The sequence below is a fragment of the Mobula birostris genome, chromosome 16 (assembly GCF_030028105.1).
Source record: "Mobula birostris isolate sMobBir1 chromosome 16, sMobBir1.hap1, whole genome shotgun sequence".
Lineage (NCBI taxonomy): Eukaryota > Metazoa > Chordata > Chondrichthyes > Myliobatiformes > Myliobatidae > Mobula > Mobula birostris.
In genome coordinates this window covers 70,478,740-70,498,062 of record NC_092385.1, presented here as the reverse complement: position 1 = coordinate 70,498,062, position 19,323 = coordinate 70,478,740, and the positions used below count along the sequence as shown (strand labels likewise).

General features: G+C 41.5%; 1 protein-coding gene across 4 annotated transcripts in view; it reads left to right on the top strand.

Annotated features, from left to right (window-relative positions):
• Positions 1–19,323, top strand: part of mon1a (MON1 secretory trafficking family member A) — a 76,960-nt gene continuing 57,637 nt past the window's right edge. For 2 of the 4 annotated variants that reach the window (XM_072280818.1, XM_072280819.1), the window contains exon 1: positions 12,380–12,637. The gene's annotated coding sequence lies outside the window, so the exon portion shown is untranslated. Of the gene's footprint in view, positions 22–12,373; positions 12,638–19,323 lie in introns of those variants that run through there. The other 2 variants (XM_072280820.1, XM_072280821.1) reach the window with 2 other exon arrangements.

The window sequence follows — 19,323 nt, the reverse complement described above, 5'->3', positions numbered from 1 at the left end:
GCTTAGAAGAAAACACCTACAGTATGTATGTTAAATTATATATTGTCGTATGAATTAGATGCATTACTAATCGTCACCCCCCTCCTTCATCTTATTTCAACATTATTTATCAAACTCTGAAATTCACTACAGGTTTTCCCTCTGTGGACTACTAAAATTGAATTTTTGATTTAATTGTGCTCTCTCTTATAAAATGTACTTATTTTCTTCTAATGGTACTTATATGATGGTAATTACCTATGATACTGCTGCAAGCAAGTTTTGGATTGCACTTGTGCATACATGTGTGTATAAAAATGAACTCAATTTTGGCTTTAACTATTGTGGATCATCTGACATCCACGTGATCATTTGCTGTCCTTTGTCTGGTTTTCGTTATACTCACATATTAAATATATTTACATGGATCATTGCAACAAGAGGTAGCATCAAGAGGTAGTGCTGGGACCCCAGTTGTTTACAATATATATTAATGACTTGGATGAGGGAATTAAATGCAACATCTCCAAGTTTGCGGATGACACGAAGCTGGGCGGCAGTGTTAGCTGTGAGGAGGATGCTAAGAGGATGCAGGGTGACTTGGATAGGTTAGGTGAGTGGGCAAATTTATGGCAGATGCAATTTAATGTGGATAAATGTGAAGTTCCACTTTGGTGGCAAAAACAGGAAAACAGATTATTATCTGAATGGTGGCCGATTAGGAAAAGGGAAGGTGCAACGAGACCTGGGTGTCATTATACACCAGTCATTGAAAGTGGGCATGCAGGTACAGCAGGCGGTGAAAAAGGCAAATGGTATGCTGGCGTTTATAGCAACAGGATTCGAGTACAGGAGCAGGGAGGTACTACTGCAGTTGTACAAGGCCTTGGTGAGACCACACCTGGAGTATTGTGTGCAGTTTTGGTCCCCTAATCTGAGGAAAGACATCCTTGCCACAGAGGGAGTACAAAGAAGGTTCACCAGATTGATTCCTGGGATGGCAGGACTCTCATATGATGAAAGACTGGATGAACTGGGCTTGTACTCGTTGGAATTTAGAAGATTGAGGGGGGATCTGATTGAAACATATAAAATCCTACAGGGATTGGACAGGCTAGATGCAGGAAGATTGTTCCCGATGTTGGGGAAGTCCAGAACGAGGGGTCACAGTTTGAGGATAAAGGGGAAGCCTTTTAGGACCGAGATTAGGAAAAACTTCTTCACACAGAGAGTGGTGAATCTGTGGAATTCTCTGCCACAGGAAACAGTTGAGGCCAGTTCATTGGCTATATTTAAGAAGGAGTTAGATATGGCCCTTGTGGCTAAAGGGATCGGGGGTATGGAGAGAAGGCAGGTACAGGGTTCTGAGTTGGATGATCAGCCATGATCATACTGAATGGCGGTGCAGGCTCGAAGGGCCGAATGGCCTACTCCTGCACCTATTTTCTATGTTTCTATCCATTATCAAACACCACATCATCCAGGCCAAGCCTCCTTCTCACTACTACTATCAGGCAGGAGGAAGAAAAGCATTCGTCCCACTCTACCAGGTACAGGAACATTTATTTCCCTACGGTCACCGGTGCTCTGACTGATGATACGATATACGACCTGCAGTCTCACTTTCAAAGACTCTTTACAGCTCATGTTCTCTGTATTATTTTTGTTTATTTACACAGTTTGTCTTTTGCATATTGCTTGTTTGTCAATCTTTGTTTTATATATAGTTTTTTTGGTAAATTCTATCGGATTTTTTTCCAGTGAATGCTTGCAAGAAAGTGAATATCATAACATATGGTACCATATACTGTATGTACTTTGATAATAAATTTTCTTTGAACTTTGAAGCATGATGTAGAGATGATTCATCGTACATTTCTTTATCAGCATGAGAAGTCAAAGTTCCCACATTATTACCCAACTTTTCAAACAGTGGTGTACTTAAATGCTCACAAGTTTGAATACCATCTTTAAACTTGTAAGGAAACCATTTGACACGTCGATTTCATTTCACAGAGTAAGGATATCAGAGGTTTCTGATCTGTGTAAATGCTGAAGTGATATCCATAAATGTACACATATAAACGCAAGGTGGATTTTATTGTTTCTACTAGACATAAACCCTTTTCAGAATCATCTTCCAATCAATAGGCCACCATAGTGCTGATACCATATGGTGTAACACCAGATTAGATTACCTCTCTGTTTAGTGCAGTAGCAATACTTTGGAATGCACAAAAGCTTTTTCTTGAGCTTGATTCCATATCCACCTTATATCCTTTGTAGGAATTGGTGCAGGGGAGCTAAGAGCAATGCTAGATTTGCAAGAATTAATTATAATAATTCAGCTTCAGCTTCTTTGCCAAGGAAGTCCTCTGAACAGGTAGATGCTGCCAAGATTCCCATAACCAGGGTATCATTCAGTCATACAGAGACCATGTGAATGCTCTGCAGCAATATCTCCATAGTCTTCTGAAAGCCAGTCACTCCTGATGAAGAGTCTCAGCGCAAAACTTTAATTGGTTATTCATTTCCATAGATGCTGTCTAACCTGCTGAGTTACTCCAGCATTTTGGGCATGTTGAAATACAAGTAAAGGAGAGGTGGTTACATGTGAACAAGCTCTTGTGTGTAATCTTGTAGAATGCTCCAAATGATATTGATTGATGAACATGACTCATGACTAACTTAGTGAATTGTTGCCCTTCAGCCAAAACTGCAAATGTTTTTGTAGTAGGGTACTAATTCACGGAAGAGACTGAAGCTCAAATGTACGTTTGTCATTTGCTTTTGTATTAATAATTAGTAGTTCAATTTTTATTAAGTTGGCCCCTCTTCATTAAGCATTTAAAATTTTACCTCTATATCAGCAAATTTATTTGCTTCCTTCACTTAGTGACAATGCCAGAAATTTCTGAAATTTTGAATGCCTTCATTTAACCTCATATTTTTATTTTGTTTGCTCAACTTCATTCCATGTTTATTCATAAAGCTGGCCTCCTCCTATATCACAGACCTTCTAACCCCATCTACTTCCAGGTCCCTTAGGTTGGTGATCTAAATTTAAGTTCAGGGGTGACCGCGCCTTTGCTGTTGTAACCCCTAGACTGTGGAACAGCATTCCCCTCCCTATCAGATCTGCCCCCTCCATTGACCCTTTTAAGTCCAGGATCAAAACTTATCTTTATTCACTAGCGTTTGAATCTTCCTGATGTGGCTGATTTTTGGCTTGTGCTTAGGCTCATGTATTGTTTATTTTGTGCCTATAAGCTGTGTGCCTTGTTGCCTATATCTGTGTTTCTTGTATTTGTGATTTTAGCTACCTGTTATGGTTTGTATAGCACTTTGGTCAACATGGGTTGTTTTTGAATGTGCTTTATAAATAAATTTGACTTGACTTGACTTGGTAATATGGCTCAAAATGTCCTGGATGAAGGGCAGCAACCTGAAATGTTGACTGTCCATTTCCCTCCATGGATGTTACCTGACCAAATAATTTCTACCAGTAGTTTTTGCTCCAGATTCCAGCATCTGCATTCTCTGTGTCTTTGGTGGAAATATATTTCTGTTCATGGTGGCAATAGTCTCTAGTTACTTTCTAAAAATTATGTTCAATTTGTTTTGAAACATGTTTTCTCACTTGTAGGCACAGTTACATGGAACATCTAGCATTACTTGCAAATCCTGTATGTACTTGTTGTTTCCACTGCTTGGGTAATTTTTACTGTGTTCTTACAGTAGAATTCATCTCTGGTAATAAGTACCTGTTGAATCCAGTCATCACTGATTCTGCACAACTAGTATCTAGTACCTGAAAGAGTTTCTTGCTTTAACTACAGTTTATGATAGATTCGGGTAGATGGAGCTCGTCAGCCTGGGAAGGCAGATTTTATCTGATTTAGACTTAAACTCTGATTTGAAACCTCCGCTGCCTTGCGGCCATGCCCACTTATGGGAAAGGCTTCGGGAGTAAACCCTGAGGACAAATCTGGAGCTGGAGTCCCTAAGATAGTCCGACATTGCTTTCAACCTTGCTCTGGCAACTCCTGTGACATCACTGGTGCCAAGCTGTATCGGCCCTTGCCCTTCCCTTGGACAACATCGGTGGCGTGGAGAAGGGAGACTTGCTGCATGGGCAACTGCCAGTCTTCCATACAACCTTACCCAGGCTTACGCCCTGGAGAGACTGAAGCAAGACTTTCCAGGCGGAGATCCATGGTCTCGCAAGACTAATGGATGCCATCCACGATAGATTAATCCATTTTCATTCTTATCAACTGTTTTGTTTGATTTTCTTAACAGTGAATCAAGCTTAAATCTTTGCATATCTTAGGGTTAAAGCGATTCTTTTGAAAATTAAAATAAATGATGCCCACAAAGCAGGAGAAGGCTATAAGAAGATAGCAAAGTGTTTTCAGGTAGCCCTTTCCTCAGTTCGTAATGTAATTAAGAAATGGCAGTTAACAGGAGCGATGGAGGTCAAGTTGAGGTCTGGAAGACCAAGAAAACTTTCTGAGAGAACTGCTCGTAGGATTGCTAGAAAGGCAAATCAAAACCTCCGTTTGACTGCAAAAGACCTTCAGGAAGATTTAGCAGATTCTTGTGTGGTTGGTGCATTGTTCTACCGTGCAGTGACACCTGCACCAATATGACCTTCATGGAAGAGTCACCAGAAGAAAACCTTTCCTGCATCCTAACCACAAAATTCAGCGTCAGAAGTTTGCAAAGGAACATCTAAACAAGCCTGATGCATTTTGAAAACAAGTCCCGTGGACTGATGAAGTTAAAATAGAATTTTTTGGCCGCAATGAGCAAAGGTATGTTTGGAGAAAACAGGGTGCAGAATTTCATGAAAAGAACACCTCTCCAACTGTTAAGCACGGGGGTGTATCGATCATGCTTTGGGCTTGTGTTGCAGCCAGTGGCACTGGGAACATTTCACTGGTAGAGGGAAGAATGAATTCAATTAAATACCAGCAAATTCTGGAAGCAAACATCACACTGCCTATAAAAAAGCTGAAAATGAAAAGAGGATGGCTTCTACAACAGGATAATGATCCTAAACACACCTCAAAATCCACAATGGACTATCTCAAGAGGGGCAAGCTGAATGTTTTGCTATGGCCCTCACAGTCCCGACCTGAACATCATCGAAAATCTGTGGATAGACCTCAAAAGAGCAGTGCATGCAAGATGGCCCAAGAATCTCACAGAACTAGAAGCCTTTTGCAAGGAAGAATGGGTGAAAATCCCCCAAAGAAGAATTGAAAGACTCTTAGCTGCCTACAAAAAGCGGTTATAAGCTGTGATACTTGCCAAAGGGGGCGTTACTAAGTACTGACCATGCAGGGTGCCCAAACTTTTGCTTCGGGCCCTTTTCCTTTTTTGTTATTTTGAAACTGTAAAAGATGGAAATAAAAAAGTAACCTTGCTTAAAATATTAAAGAAATGTGTCATCTTTAACTTTATGCCTTTTGGAAATCAGTCATCTTTTACTCACTTAGCTATTCACAGTAACAGAAATTTTGACCAGGGGTGCCCAAACTTCTTCATGCCACTGTACATTAATTTACCTTCATGAATTATATACTTTACTGTATTACAAGGGACATGCAGTTCTTAAGACATATTTATTTAGTGATACAGTGCAGAATAGGCCCTTCAAGCCGCGCTGCCCAACACCATGACTAACCTAATCTAACCTAATCACAGGCCAACTTACAATGACCAATTAACCTAACCGTTTATGGACTGTGGGAGGAAACCAGAGTACCCAGAGAAAATCTATGCACTCCAATGGGGAAGATGTACAGAGATTCCTTACTGAGGACGCTGGGATTGAACTCTAAATTCTGATGCTCCGAGCTTGAATAGTGTTGCGCTACTCACTATGCTACCGTGGTGCTCATGAGTTGGTGTATGCCTGATGTGCCATTTAATACTCAGAACTAGTGACCTTCCATTTCAGTGGGTATGTGTTGATCATTAGTTGACAACAAGCATTTTATCTTTAATGAAACAATCTTCAAGCCAGGTTCATTAATACTTTAATCATCTTCCACTTTAATGCTTTCATATAGGATATAATTTGTTTGAATGCCCAACATTTAATAACATCTCTTATGTGAAATATTTAGTCAAATGCCAAGCATGTTCGGAAATGGAATTACCAGATTGCAAATGTATTTATGTAAATATGGAAGGACTCTGATTAAGAATGAGAGTGTTGAAAGCCCAATAGCACAGAGTACAAGACATATATGTTCCAGTAAGGAGGAAGGACAGGTATTCCAAGGTAAGGGAAACTTGGAAGTTGAGAGAGGTGGTGAATTAAGTCAAGAAGAAATCAAATAGTCCTTGAGGATGATAAAGAAACCAGCAAAGAATTTAAGAAGAGAATTAGGAAAGCTTGAAGGGGCTGTGAAAAGAGCAGAATCAGAATTATTATTATTACTGTCTAATATGATGTGTAATTAGTTTTTGTGTGTGACAGCAATGCAGTGCAAAGACACGAACATGACTATATATCACAAAATAAGTAGTGCAAAAATAGGAATAATGAAGGGAAAGAAGCTGTTCTTGAATGTGTGTGCATCTTTAGTATTCCGTACCTCCTCACTGATGGTGGTAAGAAGAAGAGGCAAGTCCTGGATGGTGAGGGTCCTTAATGATGGATGCCACCTTCTTCAGGCACTGCCTCTTGAAAATGCCCTCAATGATGAGAAGAGTTATGCCCATAACAGAGCTGGAGCTCACTGTATCGTGGTACATGTGACAATAAATCAATACCAGTACCAAGTTGTCAGGTATTATATGACAAAGGTCCACTTCTGGAACTGTTTGGTACATTAAAGCCATGTAAATAGATTTAATGGGAAGGTCTTCATTTGGAATAAATTACAGAACAGATTGAAGACGTGGACTCTTGACTGCTCATGGACGGTTTGTCCCCTCCCATCAGGGAGGAGGTTAATACCATCCATATCAGGATCACCAGACTCAGAAACAGTGACTTTCCCCAAGCAGTGAGGCTGATCAACACCTCCACCCACTAATCCACCCCTCCACACCCCAACCACCACTATTTTATTATTTCCTGTCCGTCACCTTGTCTGCAGACACTCCTGTGCCTAGCGTCACTTTATATATATTCATAGATACAATCAAAGTGAATGTGAACTATCTTATGTATTTATATTTATTGTTTTTTTTAAGTTCAAAGTAAATTTATTATCAAAGTACACATATGTCACCATGTACAACCCTGAGATTCATTTTCTTGTGGGCAGACTCAATAAATCCAATAACCATAATAGAATCAATGAAACAACACACCAACTGGGTGTATAATCAGTCGGCAAAAGACAGCAAATTGTGCAAATTCAAAAAGAAAGAAGAAATTATAATAATACATACTAACATATTTTTAAGCATAATATCTTAGTCCGAAACTGACCTGGAGGATTTACAAAGAAAAATAAGAACTGAAATTACAAATTCCAGAAAGCACTATGTACATTCGAATGTGCTTTGATTAACACTACCTAGGACAGAAGGGGGAAGAGGAATAAAAGGCATTAAAAATCTATACAATAGTCAGTTAAAATTTCTTAGGATATACTTTTATCAATGAAAACAGCAATCAGTATTCCAAGCTAAGGTATCCAATTCTGATGAGAAGTATACACCACTAAACTTAAATGAGAGCACAACCCAGAAAAATTAAGACATTGAAGAAAAAGTTAACCAATGGAAAAGCATGACCCTCCATAGAAGACATCTCCATGATCTCAGCAATCTAGAAAGGGAAAGTATTGGACACCCTGGCTTGGAGTTGGAGACCTCTTCCCAGAAACAGAAGGGTTCCTTGTGGCAATACAGTGGGGAGGGGGGGAGGGAGGGGAGGGATTGTTGACTCAGGCCTAAGAGGCCAGCGTCGGGCATTTTCATGCCTTACAAGGCACAGAATTAAAGACTGTGTGGCGTGCCACTCCTTACACAGACATACAGCAATGTGTAGTTAAGTGCCTTGCTCAAGGATGTAACACGCTGCCTCAGCTAAGGCTCGAACTGGTGACCTTCAGATCACTAGACGAACGCCTTAACCACTTGGCCACAAGCCCACACCGTACCAGTAATACAGTACCAGGTGGTTAACACAAAAAAAATCAAAAATAAATAATAAAAGACCAACAAATTCAAGATGATAACTGTAGAAAATGCTGAGAAAAAAAACAGAAACAATCCAGCTCATTATAGGATCCTGTAGCAGTTTAGCACAATCTGATTACTTACACAGGCACTATCAAGTGGCAAACATCATTCATCAAAATCTTGATTTAAAATACAAATTCATAAAAGAAATCACACTGTACTATAAATACAAGCCTGATCCAGTTTTAGAGTCAGAATACTAGAAATTATATTATGACCGATCAATTATTACAGGTAGAACAATCTATAATAACCATAAGTATATACTAACACCGGATAAATGAGCAAGACTAACTTTTTAAAATAGGTTATAGCCATTCCAAGCACACATAATATACAGAAATATGCTGAATTAAAAGAGGAAATTGAAAGACTTTGGAACATGAACAGGGTATACATGGTCCTGATAGTAATATCTACAACTGGTATCATTCCAAAATCACTACACAATAGCATTAAACAATTAGGACCACACAGTAATATCTGTGTACATCTTCAGAACACCACAATACTAAACACCACTAGAATAGTTCAAAAGTTCCTAGCAATTGAAAAATAAGCGTGCTTGGCTATGCCCAAACCTCAGGTTTTACCAGCTTGAGCTGAGAAGAAATAAATAATTATAATAGATACAGTCGGCCCTCCTTCTCCCCAGGGGATTGGTTCTAGGACCCCCCCACGGATACCCAAAAACGTGGATGCTCAAGTCCATTATATAAAATGGCGTAGTATTTGCATATAACCTACGCATATCCTCCCGTGTACTTTAAATCATCTCTAGATTACTTATAACACCTAATACAATGTAAATGCCATGTAAATAGTTGTTATACTGCATTGTTTAGGGAAAAATGACAAGAAAAAATGCTAAAACGACGAGTGCTGGAGAGAGAACTTCCAGGTTTTCCCGATCTGTGGTTGGTTGAATCCACGCATGCGGAACCCGCGGATAAGGAGGGCCGACTGTAAATAATAAATATCGAGAACATGAGATGAAGAAACCCTGAAAGTGGGTCCACAGGTTGTGGGAACAGTTCAGTGACGGGGTAAGTGAAGTTATCCCCCTTGGTTGAGGGGTAATAACTCTTCCTGAACCTGGTAGTGTGGATCCTGAGGCTCCTGTACCTCCTAATGGCAGCATCGAGAAGGGAGCATGCCACGGGTCGTGGGGGTTCCCGATGATGGATGCTGCTTTCCTGTGACAGTGCTCCATGTGCTCAGTAGTGGGAAGAACTTTACCTGTGATGGACTGAGCTGTATCCACTACTGTTTGTAGGATTTTCTGTTAAAGAGAATTGGTGTTTCTATACCAGGGCATGCTGCAACCAGTCAATATACTCTCCATCCAACATCTGTAGGATTTTGTTAAAGTTTTAGATGTCATGCTGAATCTTCACAAACTCCTAAGGAAGCAGAACTGCTGTTGTGCTTTCTTTCTAAATGCTATTTTGAGGCTATAAGGCTAGAACTTGCGGGTGTGAATTGGGATGATGTTTTTGCAGGGAAATGTACTATGGACATGTGGTTGATGTTTAGAGATCTCTTGTGGGATGTAAGGGATAAATTTGTCCCAGTGAGGAAGATAAAGAATGGTAGGGTGAAGGAACCAGGGGTGACAAGTGAGGTGGAAAATCTAGTCAGGTGGAAGAAGGCAGCATACATGAGGTTTAGGAAGCAAGGATCAGATGGGTCTATTGAGGAATATAGGGAAGCAAGAAAGGAGCTTAAGAAGGGGCTGAGAAGAGCAAGAAGGGGGCATGAGAAGGCCTTGGTGAGTAGGGTAAAGGAAAACCCCAAGGCATTCTTCAATTATGTGAAGAAAAAAAGGATGACAGGAGTGAAGGTAGGACCGATTAGAGATAAAGGTGGGAAGATGTGCCTGGAGGCTGTGGAAGTGAGCGAGGTCCTCAATGAATACTTCTCTTCGGTATTCACCAATGAGAGGGAACTTGATGATGCTGAGGACAATATGAGTGAGGTTGATGTTCTGGAGCATGTCGATATTAAGGGAAAGGAGGTGTTGGAGTTGTTAAAATACATTAGGACAGATAAGTCCCTGGGGCCTGATGGAATATCCCCAGGCTGCCCCACAAGGCGAGGGAAGAGATTGCTGAGCCTCTGGCTAGGATCTTTATGTCCTCGTTCTCCACAGGAATGGTACCGGAGGATTGGATGGAGGCGAATGTTGTTCCCTTGTTCAAAAAAGGTAGTAGGGATAGTCCGGGTAATTATAGACCAGTGAGCCTTACGTCTGTGGTGGGAAAGCTGTTGGAAAAGATTCTTAGAGATAGGATCTCTGGGCATTTAGAGAATCAAGGTCTGATCAGGGACAGTCAGCATGGCTTTGTGAAGGGCAGATTGTGTCTAACAAGCCTGATAGAGTTCTTTGAGGAGGTGACCAGGCATATAGATGAGGGTAGTGTAGTGGATGTGATCTATATGGATTTTAGTAAGGCATTTGACAAGGTTCCACACGGTAGGCTTATTCAGAAGTTAGAAGGCATGGGATCCAGGGAAATTTGGCCAGGTGGATTCAGAATTGGCTTGCCTGCAGAAGGCAGAGGGTGGTGGTGGAGGGAGTACATTCAGATTGGAGGATTGTGACTACTGGTGTCCCACAAGGATCTGTTCTGGGACCTCTACTTTTCGTGATTTTTATTAACGACCTGGATGTGGGGGTAGAAGGGTGGGTTGTCAAGTTTGCAGACGACACAAAGGTTGGTGGTGTTGTAGATAGTGTAGAAGATTGTCAAAGTTTGCAGAAAGACATTGATAGAATGCAGAAGTGGGCTGAGAAGTGGCAGATGGAGTTCAACCCGGAGAAGTGTGAGGTGGTACACTTTGGAAGGACAAACTCCAAGGCAGAGTACCAAGTAAATGGCAGGATACTTGGTAGTGTGGAGGAGCAGAGGGATCTCGGGGTACATGTCCACAGATCCCTGAAAGTTGCCTCACAGGTGGATAGGGTAGTTAAGAAAGCTTATGGGGTGTTAGCTTTCATAAGTCGAGGGATAGAGTTTAAGAGTCGCGATGTAATGATGCAGCTCTATAAAACTCTGGTTAGGCCACACTTGGAGTACTGTGTCCAGTTCTGGTCACCTCACTATAGGAAGGATGTGGAAGCATTGGAAAGGGTACAGAGGAGATTTACCAGGATGCTGCCTAGTTTAGAAAGTATGCATTATGATCAGAGATTAAGGCTTTACTCTTTGGAGAGAAGGAGGATGAGAGGAAACATGATAGAGGTGTACAAGATAATAAGAGGAATAGATAGAGTGGATAGCCAGCGCCTCTTCCCCAGGGCACCACTGCTCAATACAAGAGGACATGGCTTTAAGGTAAGGGGTGGGAAGTTCAAGGGGGATATTAGAGGAAGGTTTTTTACTCAGAGAGTGGTTGGTACGTGGAATGCACTGCCTGAGCCAGTGGTGGAGGCAGATACACTAGTGAAGTTTGAGAGACTACTAGACGGGTATATGGAGGAACCTAAGGTGGGGGGTTATATGGGAGGCAGGGTTTGAGGGTCGGCACAACATTGTGGGCCAAAGGGCCTGTACTGTGCTGTACTATTCTATGTTCTATTTTGTGCTGAGCACAGGATTATTATTGTATTCTTATTGTGTGTTTTTGTGTTACATCAGATCCAGAGTAACAATTATTTAATTCTTCTTATACCTTTGAACTGTAATTGACATTAAACAATCTTGAATTATTTCTCAGAGAGAGAGAAACGTGGGCTTCCTATTACACTGACGGGGCCATGTGGAATTAAGAACAGAACCAATTAAGATTAAAGCTCATTTGCACCTCAGTTCTCTTTGCCATTTTCATTTTGTATCCCCGTTCAACCCAAAACGTATTTCGTTCAGGACTTTTGGAGAAGCGAAAAACGTACGAAATGCTGGAAGAACTCAGCAGTCAGGCAGCAGCAATGGAGAGGAGTGAACAGTGAACGTTTCCCACCCAGACCCTTGAAGAAGGGATCTCCCAAATTCTAATTACCCTTTCTATGAAGAAGTGCCGCACGATTTTTCACTTTTTTTTCAGCATAGGTCAAGTTGAAGAGATAAGCCTACAGAGGATCCGGAACCTGCTCAGGCGAGAACGCCCTTTGATATACAGTACTGAGGGAATGGCGTGCGTTACGAACTACAAGTCCCAGCGAACCGCTGCGGAAGGCGGAGAAAGAGAGGTTCTTCCTTGCTGCGATGTTGCTGCTGACCTTTATGATGCAAAGAGGAAGTTTCTGAGAGGCTTGAAACGTCCCTCTGGACTCGGGACGCCTTGCAAAGGAGGAACGGGGGATGAGCACGCTGTGCAATAAACAGCCCCGGCAGAGAAGCGAGTAAGCAAGGGAAATAGTGGCAGAGAAAATAACAGCAACGCTCAGCTCCTCTGCCCTTCCTCCCAGAATCTACCGTACACAGGCCTGAAAATTCAGCAGGTTAGTGTAGGAAACCGGCCGTATTGCATAATGAAATGTTCTCGTCTGTGATTAATAATTAATAGTCGATTCGTTTGGGAGGGAGAGGGGAACTTCATTGTAAAATATTATTTATTCTTCTCTGTCCTTAGTCCATTCGATACTGAAGCAATACTCACCAACACAATTGATAAAAACATCACGTAATAATTATTTGTATGCGTGTGTGAAGCCGTTAAGACCTGTTGTGATTTGCATGTGTACTGTATAAAGGAGAGAAGGAAAGGGAAATAATGAGTTGGGGGAGGAAAAGCGGAGAGAGCGAGTGATTGTTCATCTGTCCGCCGTCAGCACCTTGTATCCGGGTGGCCATTGACAGTTTAAGGATAGAGGGAGAACTGGGGTTAGGATAACCCTGAAATAAAGTTACGCATGGATGATTCAGCTCTAAACTAAGATTTTCTTTCACTGACTTCCCTTCTGTGAAGGAAATGCCTTAAATGAAGTTGGTAGGAGAGCTGAAGTTGGGATTCGGTAATTGGAAAGGCTCCAACTTTCGAGGGGAAAAAGCTGAGCTGCTGGAACTCAGCAGGTCAAGCAGCGTCTGTAGGGAGAAATGGACAGATAAAAGGTCCTGACCCATTTCTCTCTGCTGACCCTTTGAGTTCTTCCATCTGAAGCTGAGCTCAGTTCTTACTGTAGTAACCCCCAAATACTACTTCTAATACTACGTCGTACTACTAATACTACGTCGACTCAGGCCTAGGGAGCCGGCAACGAACACGATGACGGACTCGCCACTTCTCACTCTCCCTCATCAGTGTGTTCAGTTCAGTTCAAACTTTAATACAGTATTCAAAGTAAATGTATTATCAAAGTACATATACAGTACACCATATTCGTTTTAATGTGAGCAATCACAGTAAACACAAGAAATACAGTAGAATCACTGAATGTCTGTGCCCAATAGGATGGATAAATAACCAATTTGCAAAAAGAAAGAAAAAAGTAATGATAACTAATAATTAATAAGAAATATCAAGAACATGAGATGAAGAGTCCTTGAAAGTGAGTCTATAGGTTGTGTGAAACAGCTCAATGATGGGTGAGTGAAGTTATCCCCTCTGGTTTAGAAGCCTGATGGGCGAGGGGGTAGCAATTGCTCCTGACCCTGATGGTGTATGTTCTGAGGCTCTCCTGTACCTTTTTTCCTGATGGCAGCAGTGAGAAGAGAGCATGGCCTGGATAGTGGGGGTCCTTGATGAGGGATGCTGCTTTCCTGTGAAAGCGCACTATATGTTTGTGGTCAATGGTGTGGAGGACTTTAACTGTGATAGACTAGGCTGTATCCAGCACTCTCTGTAAGCTTTTCCATTGAGAGATAGAATTTTGTCCTTGCCTCGATGTAGGAACTCCTATTTCCCTGTTATAGGAGCTGCCCAACACTTCTATTGATTGATTGAAATACAGTGCGGAATAGGCCCTTTGAGTCATGCCATTCAGCAATCCCCCAAATTAACCCTAGCCTAATCAAAAGACCATTTGCAATGATCAATTTACCTGCCAACAGGTGGACTGTGGGAGGAAACCTATGCAGTCAGAGGGAGAAAGGACAAACTCCATATGAGCGGCAGTGGGAATTGAACCCTGGTCACTTGTACTGTAAACGTTGTGCCACTGTGCCACCCCAATCACATTCCAACTAAGACAGTTAGGCAGTAGAGGTGGTATACTGCCTAGAGGTGGTAAGACCATACAATGCAGAAGTATTCCAGTTGATGTGGCACACTCATGCCTTTTCTTTTCATTTGACCTGAACTCCGCAGATCTTCCAGCTCTTGTCTGCAGTTCTACAAATCTTTCCTCTTCAAAGTTAAGGTTGCAATTGATCTGCTTCCACAGCTTTTTTTTTCCTGTGTTCTAATCGCACCAATCTGCTGTGCTTTATTTGGGGGGAAAAAACTCCCCTTCTTGCCCATTCCAGTTTTTTCTGCCAGTGAACATAAATCTTTGTTTTATATGGATTGGCTTACTTGCCGATGGAAGTGGGATTTTCTCACCAAAAGGTTCGGGATTAAATTGGTTAAGGATTAATTTTCTTTTATCAAAAAGAAAGGTCTGTGCGACAGGAAAGGAAAGTTGGATCCATGTTAATTTAAGGAGGAACTGACCTTTTATATGATCACTGTGTACTATTCATTTCATGCTTTACATACTCCCTACCCAGGGCTGGACTTTAGGCAGGTCTAGGCTGGGCTGCAGCCCAGGGGCCCGAGCTGCAGAGGGGCCCAAAATAGATAGCTATCATCATGGCGGACAAAAAAAAAATACAAGAGTGGAGCACAGAAAAGAAAAAAAGAAACAAGAAAAAGAGGACCGTGAGAAAGAAGCATTAAAAAAGACTTTGAAATTGTCAGAATTTTTTTAAACCTGTTGGTCGATGATGCAGCAGTACCATCGCTCTTGTCACAGTCTGAGACCGGTGGACAAATGGAGACTTGTTCAACAGCTAGCGCTAACACCAGCGTTAGCACAGGACCACCGTCCTTGCCACAGTCAGCAGCTAACAGTGAAGAGGCAGAGAGCATGAGTTTGGGATTCCTGACCACAGAGGCCTCCGAACAACCAAGTCGGGCCGCCATTAATGTTAATGCTACCGCTACTGAGGATCCTTACACTGATCCTGCTCGCTGGGGAAAGGAAACGTTAGGTGATTCAGTCCGAGCATACTGGGCTAAGAAAGGGCTGGAGTCCTGCCAGAGTAAGAGAGTGGATATCAAAGCTTCGGAACGAGTATACAAACAGCAGAGACGTTTTTTCTCCAAATTTCACTTCAAGTGCAAGCTCGTAAATGGTGAGTACATATCAAGGCAATGACTCTTATACTCCCCTTCCACTGGCATTGCATTCTTCAGCACTTTGAAAGTGCAAGTGTTGCATTGCAAGCTGTAAATCTAGACCTGTATAATGCTGTGGACTTGGTGAGATCACTACGGGCATACGTAGCAAGCTTGCGTGATCAATTTGATACTTTTGAGACCCAGGCTAAAACTATGTCTCCAACAGTCTCACAAGTGTACAAAGAAGACACCCAATGAAAAAGAAAACATAAAGCCTTTCTGGGTGAATCCACAACACCTGATGTTGGCTTGTCAGCCAGAGAAAATTTTTTAGCTACTGTTGTTTTTGGTCGTGATGGATAGATTACTTGCAGAAATTGATTGCGGATTTGCATCATATAATGACCTTAACAACACATTTGGCATCCTAAACAATATCCCTTCTCTTTAGGGTTGCCAGTTGTTCTGTATTTGCCGGGACATCCCGTATATTGGGCTAAATTGGTTTGTCCCATACAGGACTGCCCTTGTCCCGTATTTCCCCCGCTAAGGTAGAGTGTTCCTATGAAACCTTTCTTGTGGAAATGGCGTAAAGCGAAGAAGCAATTACCGTTCATTTATATGGGAAAAAATTTTGAGCGTTCCCAGACCCAAAAAATTACCTACCAAATCATACCAAATAACACATAAAACCTAAAATAACACTAACATATAGGAATGATATGATAAATACACAGCCTATATAAAATAGAAATAATGTATGTAGAATGTAGTCGGGAAGATTAAGCCAAAACCGATTTGTGGGGGGGAAGAAAATCGGCACATATGCACAAGCGCACGTCACGCATGCGCACACAGGTGCCCGCACAAGGCTTCATAGTCATGGTAGCCTTTCACAAGTGTCCCGTATTTGACTGCTACTTTTGTCCCTTATTTGGGAGTGAGAAAGTTGGCAACCCTACTTTTCTCTCTGTACAAGATCTGCACAAGAGAGCATCTGATCTCCAAAGCAAATATTCAGCTGACCTGGAGTTAGACTTTGTGGAGGAGATTGTCCATTTCAGGGAATTTGTAAGTGGCAAAGATATTTCATCCACAACAGAGGTTTTATGCTTCCTCAGAGGGAAAAAAAAACTTGCAGGTCATCTTCCCAAATGTAAGTATTGCTTTGAGGCTTTACCTGACTCTCCCTGGCACAAGTGCAAGTGGTGAAAGTGGTGAACGATCTTTCGCCAAGCTCAAGCTGGTGAAGAATAAGCTCAGGTCCACAATGGGACAGGACAGGCTGAATCATCTTACTCTGATGTCGCTTGAAAGTGGTCTTGTTCGGAAACTGGATTTTAGTGATCTGATCAAGGACTTTGCTGCGAAGAAATCCAGAAGAACTAGGCTTTAATTTTAAAAAACTAGCATTTGACTTTGTAAATACCTAGGCTTGTGTGTCAGTGCTGTTCCTGTTTTTGTGGCGATAGGCTAATAGTTGACTGTTTACAAACTTAGTAAGTAATAAGTGGTCTTTACTCTGCAAGCCACACAGCACAGTAACAGGTTAGTATGTGCTAGATCTCATTTTTCAAGAAGATTGTTGAAGTATTGTCAAGTTTTCCAGTTTGCCATAGTGCCATCTCTCTTTGCCTTTTTGTCTCTCATTTCCATTTTACTTTCTCAGAACACATGGTTGAGAAAAATACCTAGATAAAAATGCTTTGGCATTGTTTGAGAAATAAGGCCTATGGTATGTGCAGCAATAACTAAATAAAGATTTAAGATTGGGTACATCATTCTTCGTCTCTGGCCAAATTTAAGAAATCTCATTGGGTGGATGCTGTGTGATGTGGTCCCTGTTACAAATCAGTACCATGAAATAACAAACAGTACACAATATGCGATTAAATGATTGAGTTTTATAATTCTTAATTTGACTATATGGTTAGTAAAGAAACAAAAAAAGAAAAAGGGCCCATTCTCATGAAACACGCTAATGCGCAACGTTGGAGCTCACTGATAAGGCCGTTTGTCCACCATCGACCTCCTCCGATCATCGCTGACCTTCAGACTCTCGCTTCAAGTCCACTCTGTCCGAAGTCTACCAACTCTCTCCATTCACGTCTTTTCTCCTCATCTCTCCCAGGCAAAAGACCGTGAGTTCCCGGCTCCCAGACACACAAGAGAGAACAACATCCTGCTCATTGGCTATCATGTCCCGTTATCTCTAGTGATAACCCAAACATTGCTGCTACAGAGAAACCATTACGTCAGCAGTGGAACATTACAGAGAAGCCATTACATTAGCAGTGAAACCTTACAGTGTATTACACTAATCTGTGTTTTTATGATTATGTATTACACTGTACTGCTGCAGCAAAATAACCAATATCACAACATAGGCCAGTGATATTAAACCTGATTCTGATTCAATTTGTTGTCTTGCACATTGATTGTTCATCTCTGTGTGCAGTTTTTCATTAATTCTATTGTGTTTCTTTGTAACAAATGTGAATGCCTGCAGGAAAGTGAATCTCAGGGTTGTATATCGTGGCATATATGTACTTTTATAATAAATTGACTTTGAACTTTAATTGCAGGAGATCAGTAGCAATGATAAAGATACGAAAATAAAATAACCCATGAAGCAATTCCCCAAAATATTACTCATACAAGCAATAATTTCTTTTTGCAACAACCAGACTAGGGTATTGCTTATTTTTGAACGAGAGGACGACGTCTCAGGAAGTTATGTGGCTGCATCTGAGACGAAGCCAAAGTTTCTTCAGTATTTGGCTTCCAATTTCTGAGAGTCACTGAGCACAGGAAATGGGCGCTTTGTCTCAACACACCCTGTGCCAGTGCTCTTCCCCCACCCGCAGCAAACCACCACCTATTCCATTTTCACTTCACACTTGCCAAGTAACCTACCAGCCACATTTCTTTGCTATCTGGAAGGAACTTGTTGCTGCCACAGGAAGAACATACAAGCCTCATGTAGATAGTATCCATGATTAAAATTGAATCAATGCACAAAGTTCAAAGTTTGAGGGTATTCATAGTAAATACAAAATATACAATGGAATCAATGAATGACGACACACAACTGGAATGATAAACAGCCAATGTGCAAAAGACAACTATCTGCAAATATAAAAAGAAGAAGAAAAAATAAATCAATAAATAATATTGAGAACATGAGTTGTAGAGTCCTTGCAAATAAGTCAATAGGTAGTGGTTGGTATTCTGCATGGAGGTCGGTAACCAGTGGTGTTCTGCAGGGATCTGTTCTGGGACCTTTCCTCTTTGTGATTTTTATAAATGTCCTGGATGAAGAAGTAGAAGGATGTGTTGATAAGTTTGCTGATGACACGAAGGTTGGGGGTGTTGTGGATAGTCTGGAAGGTTGTCAGAGGTTACAGCGGGACATCGGTAGGATGCAGAATTTGGCTGAGAAGTGGTAGATGGAGTTCAACCCGGTTAAGTATGAGGTGGTTCACTTTGCTAGGCCAAATTTGAAGGCAGAATATAGTATTAAAGATAAGAGTCTTGGCAGTGCGGAGGATCAGAGAGACCTTAGGGTCCGTGTCCATAAGACGCTCAAAGCTGCTTCACAGGTTGACAGTATTGTTAAGGCGAATGGTATGTTGGCCTTCATCAACTGTGGGATTGAGGTCAAGAGCAGTGAGGTAATGTTACAGCTACTCAAGACCTTGGTTAGAACCCACTTGGAGTATTGCGTTCAGTTCTGGTCACCTCACTACAGGAAAGATGTGAATACTATAGAAAGAGTGCAGAGAGTGGCGGATACATGGAATGAACTGCCAGCGATGGTGGTGGAAGCGAATACAGTAGGGTCTTTTAAGAGCTTCTTAGAGTTTA